Raw genomic sequence first — 5516 nt, forward strand, 5'->3', positions numbered from 1 at the left:
TTCTACAACCAGGTGGGCTATCACCTGGACAAGGGAGAAGAGATTGATGTCATATAACTTGACTTCAAAAAAGCCTTTGATTTGGTATCCAATGACCCCCTCTTGGCAAAACTAGCCAACTGTGGCCTTGGGTCCACCATGATCCGCTGGCTGGGCAACTGGCTCCGTGGTCAGACCCAGAGGGTTGTAATTGATGGCAGTTACTCATCATGGTGTCCTGTGACCAGTGGGGTCCCCCAAGGCTCTGTCCTTGGACCCATATTGTTCAACATCTTCATCAATGATGTGGACACTGGTGTCAGAAGTGGACTGGCCAAGTTGCTGATGACACCAGACTCTGAGGTAAAGCATCCACACCTGAGGACAGGAGGGCAATCCAGGCAGATCTTGACAGGCTCATGAAATGGGCTGATGAGAACCTGATGGTGATCAACACCAAAAAATGCAAGGTTCTCCACCTTGGGAGGAAAAACCTGCAGCATGCTTATAGGCTTGGTGGTGCTATGCTGGCTAGCACTACAGATGAAAGGGTCTTGGGGGTCATGATTGACCACAAGATGAACATGAGCCTTCAGTGTGATGCTGCAGCTAGTAAAGTGAGCAAAATGCTGTCTTGCATCCATAGATGCTTCTCAAGCAAATATCAGGATGTCATTCTCCCATTGTACTTGGCCTTGGTGAGGCCACAGCTGGGGTACTGTGTCCAGTTTTGGGCTCTACAATTCAAAAAGAATGTGGAGAAGCTTGAGAGGGTGCAGAGGACAGCCACGCACATGATCAGAGGTCAGAAAAACAAGCCTTATGATGAGAGGCTGAGAGCCCTGGGACTCTTCAGCCCGGACAAGCGCAGGCTCAGGGGTGATCTAGTGGCCACCTATAAGTTTATCAGGGATGCTCATCAGGATCTGGGGAAGCATCTGTTCATCAGAGCGTCCCAAGGGATGACAAGATCAAATGGTCACAAACTCCACCATGATCGTTTCAGGCTGGACATAAGAAAGAACTTTACTGTCTGAGCCCTCAAGGTTTGGAATAAACTGTTGCTCAAGACTGCCCCAAGACTGTACCTGTTTGGAATAGACTGCACCCACTTTGAAAGTCTTCAAGACACATTTGGATGTGTATCTTGCTGGGATCCTATGATCCCTGCTGACTTCCTGCCCCGGGGCAGGGGGCTGGACTCGATGATCCTCTGGGATCCTTTCCAGCCTATATGCCTATGAAATCTATGAAACCTGTGGGGCCCTCTGTAAGAATGTCCTCCAAGATCTTTCCCCAGCACTTGTCCTCGCAGCCAGGAACTGCACACTGCAGCTGGGATGGGATGGCAGGGTTGGGAGGAGCCGGGCTGGCTCCCTACTTCCCACCATACCCCCAACACACCCACTCCCTCCCACAGCCTCCCCACATATCCCCACCCCCACACCATAACTCCACACACACTCCCACCTCCCCCACCATATCCACACACACTCCCACACTCTCCCACACACCCCACCCTCACCATATCCCCAAACACACCTACACCCTCCCACAGCCCCCACATACACTCCTGCTTCCCACCCCAAACTCCACATCTCCACCCCTCCATATCTAGCCCACACCCTCCCCATACACCCCACTCACCATACCCATACCCCATACCTGCCACACCCCACCTGCTATTTTGAGCTATTATGCAATCACCTCTAGAAGGCCTTTGACACTGTCTCTCACCCCATTCTCATCAATAAATTAGGTGACTGCCTACACAGTTGGATGAGTAAACAATTGGCTGATGGGGCGTACCCAGAGAATGGTGGTGGATGGGTCTTACTCAACCTGGCGAGGTGTGAGCAGTGGGGTACCCTGGGGCTCGGTTCTCAGGCCCGCACTGTTTGGCATCTTCATCAGCGACTTGGATGAGGGGGTTGAAGGCACATTGTTCAAGTTTGCTGATGACACTAGGATGTGGGGCGAGGTGGGCACACTTGAAGGGAGAGGCTGCAACTAGATTTAGAGAAATTACAAAAGTGGGCAGATGAAAATAGGATGAGGTTCTCATAGACAGGTGCGGGGTTCTGCACCTTGGGGGAGGGAATCCGCGGCATGCATACAGGTGAAAGCACAGAGGTGGAAAGGGATCTTGGAGTCATTGTCAACTCCAGGATGAACATGAGCCGCCAGTGCCAGACTGCAGCCAGCGGGGTCAGCCAGACCTTGTCATGCATCCAGAGATGCATCTCAAGCCAGTCCAGAGAGGTGATACTCCCCCTCTATGCGACTTTGGTCAGGCCGCAATTGAAGTGCTGGGCGCTGCACTTTAAGGGGCCAGCCTGGAGAGCGTTCAGAGGAGGGCCACCCATTTGGTGAAGGGGCAGCAGGACAGGCCTTATGAAGAGAGACTGAGGGACCTGAACCTATTCAGCCTCGGCAGCAGGGGGCTGAGGGAGGACCTGGTGGCTGCCTGCGAACTCATCAGGGGAGATCATCAGCAAATAGAAAGCTCCCCAGCACCACCTGGGGTGACAAGGAACAATGGTAATAAGCTGATGGAGAATTGGTTTAGGTTAGAGATCAGAAGGCAATATTTTACAGTTAGGGTGGCCAGAATCTGGAACCAACTTCCTAAGGAAGTGGTCCTCACCCCTACCTTGAGCAAATTCAAAAAGAAGTTAGGTGATCACCTGTCTTGGGTCTTGTGAACCCAGCATTCCTTCCTGCCTGTGGCAGGGGGTCAGGCTAGATGATCTGTTCAGGTCCCTCCTGACCCTAGCTACTGTGAAACCATGAAAATCAGGACAAAAATATTTGTTTAAATAAAATTAAAATAAGCAGTACTTCCAGGGCAAGGGGAGGGGCTTCTGGTGGCAAAGGTCAGGGGTTATTCATAGATGCTAGGGTCAGAAGGGACCTCAACAAATCAGAGTCCGACCCCCTGCCTAGGCAGGAAAGAGTGCTGGGTCAGATGACCCTAGCCAAATGCCTATCCAGCATTCTCTTAAAGCCCCCCAAGGTAGGGGAGAGCATCACCCCCCTTGGAAGCACATTCCACATTTTGGCCACCCTTACCATGAAGAAGTTTTTCTTGATGTCTAACCTAAATCTGCTCTCTGACCATTGTTCCTTGTTACCCCGTGAGGTGCCCTGGTGAACAGAGCATCTCCAATCCCTTGCTGTGTCCCCCAGATAAATTTGTAGGCAGCCACATGATCACAACGTAGCCTTCTCTCAAAGATGTTGAAGAGGTCCAGGTCCCTCAGTCCCTCCTCATAGGGCTTGTTAGGGGGCAAGATTTCCAGTTCCAAGATGGCAACAAGGGTTGGGACAACCACCGGGGGTGGGGCTACCCATGCGGCCCTCAACAGCTCACCAAACCTTGTTAAGCAGCCCTCTAGCTGAAATAATTGGCCACCACTGGCATAGCTAATAGGTGAGGCACAACCAACAGGCCTCTATTGCAGTAGAAATCAAGAGATTCAGTCCCCAAGGGGGATTGTGAAAACATGACAGCTTCACTTGGGTCCCCGTCAAGCAATGGCAAGACAGAGTGCGGGCACATCCCTGTCCCTCAATAAGAAACCCCTTTTGGACACACCTTCCTGTTTGAAAGATATGTCCAATGCATGGTTTCAGGGAAAGCAAGCAACACCCAGTGCTTCTCAGCACATCTGCTCAGGCTGTTCTGTTTGGTTTTTGCTCTTTGGGTTAATAAATTCACCCCAGTGCTGATGTCTGGATTAGAGGAGAAGCCCCAACCTGCTCCCCATTATCCAGTCCATGGATTCCTAGAGTAACTTGGCTTGGAGGTGTTCTGGTGTGGAGGGAAGAGATTTTTTTTTGTAAAATATCTATATCTATATCTATATATCTACACTCCTAGTATCACTCCACAAAGAAAACCTTCACCTGTTACAAAACCTGCATCCACGAACCCGTAGAAAGGCCTGCTAGCCACCCAAACCCATTACAATATCCGCATGGCATGCTACACACACAAACACCTCCTGGTCCCTCAAACCAGGCAACCCTTCCCTTTCACCCCACCCCACTTGCGGGGTCACATGCTCAGTTCACCTGTCCTCTATATCACTGTCGCTCCAGCTGGAGGACCCGCTGTTGCTGTCGCTGACACTATTCTCAGTTCCACTTGGTCCTTCCTCTTCCTCGCTGTCACTGCCCCCTTCTCTGTTCGGGGAGTTGGAGGGTCTTGTGCCACATGTCTCTGTGCCAGGTGGCTTTGGCCATGTCCTCTCCATCCTCCACTACTGATTTCTGGTAGTAGGTCTGGAGCTCGCTCAGAGCCATTTTCAGGGAAGGGATGACCTTGACATATGCCTCTTGTGGCAGGAAGCCACCTTTGTTTCTCCCCAAAATCTCTGCTCTGTGACAATTTGATTAGGATGGGCCCAGCAGAGGAGACACACCTTTACCCTTTCTCTTTAGGTAACCTTAGATGGATACATTCCTGAGGGAGGGGGGAAACCTGCTCCCTCTGCCTACATGACTGGTATCAGCTACCTGGGTGAGGGGCATCTACCTGGTGGGCTAGAGTCTGCCCGGTAACCAGTGGTGTATTTCAAATTGGTGGGCCGACAGCCAACCGAAGCTGGCTTCCACTGGACCAGGTGAATGAGGTCACAGGGGCTATATAAGTTAAGACTGCCCAGGAGGAGAGGGCAGCAGCCATGCGGGGGACTCAGACTTAGAGAGGAGTTTTACCATCTGAAACTGGCTCTCTCCCCCATAGCTCATGAGCTAAGAACGGCCTGCCTCCAGAGGGAATCTCCAACAGCCTCGGGATGATGCTTGTGAGTAAGCTACTCGAGATCTCACTAAATATATTGCTGGCAGTAACTCAGATGCGAGATCAAAAGGCTACCTCAGCCACACTGTTTTTGTCGAAGAGCAATATCATAGAAATCCCAATCCTGAACCCTATTTTCACCCTACCCCCTGTAATCAATAAAGTTCTCCTTTGTGACTGGTGTAGGAGACTTATTGAGGGGTGGGTCTAAATTATGCCTAAGAGGGCCCTTAGGTCTGTGGACTAAGGGAGACTTTCCTTTTTGGCCCCCGATTTGGGAAAGTGGCCCAAGTGCCTGTACTGGGTCGAGTACCTGTATGACTATTAGGCCTGTGTTTCCCTGAGGACACAGGGCCTAGAGAGTCCCTTCTCTAAGCTGCTGATGGCAGCTTACGTTACCCCCAGGCTAGTGAGTGTGCTCCAGGAAGGGGGTCAGCCAGACGCGAGGCGCCCCCAGGGAGGCACTCAGAGCCTGGAAGGTGGTCGGGCACAGTGAGGTGGGTGGCTCAATGCAGGAGTGCCCCCTATTGGCCCATCACACCTCTCATGCCCTGGGGTAGGGTATTCTCCCAGGTCTCTGGGATCTGACATCTCCAGGTCCTCCCCTTCCCTACCCAGACAAACACAGTGAGCTGAGGGGCAGGTTCTGCATCTATTTATTTAGCTGCAAGAGGAGGATTGCCTTGTAAAGCAACAGGTACTGCAGAGCCCACACCCAGGGGCAGCAAGA

This window comes from Crocodylus siamensis, chromosome 11 (assembly GCF_052110815.1).
Source record: "Crocodylus siamensis isolate JL-2025a chromosome 11, ASM5211081v1, whole genome shotgun sequence".
Lineage (NCBI taxonomy): Eukaryota > Metazoa > Chordata > Crocodylia > Crocodylidae > Crocodylus > Crocodylus siamensis.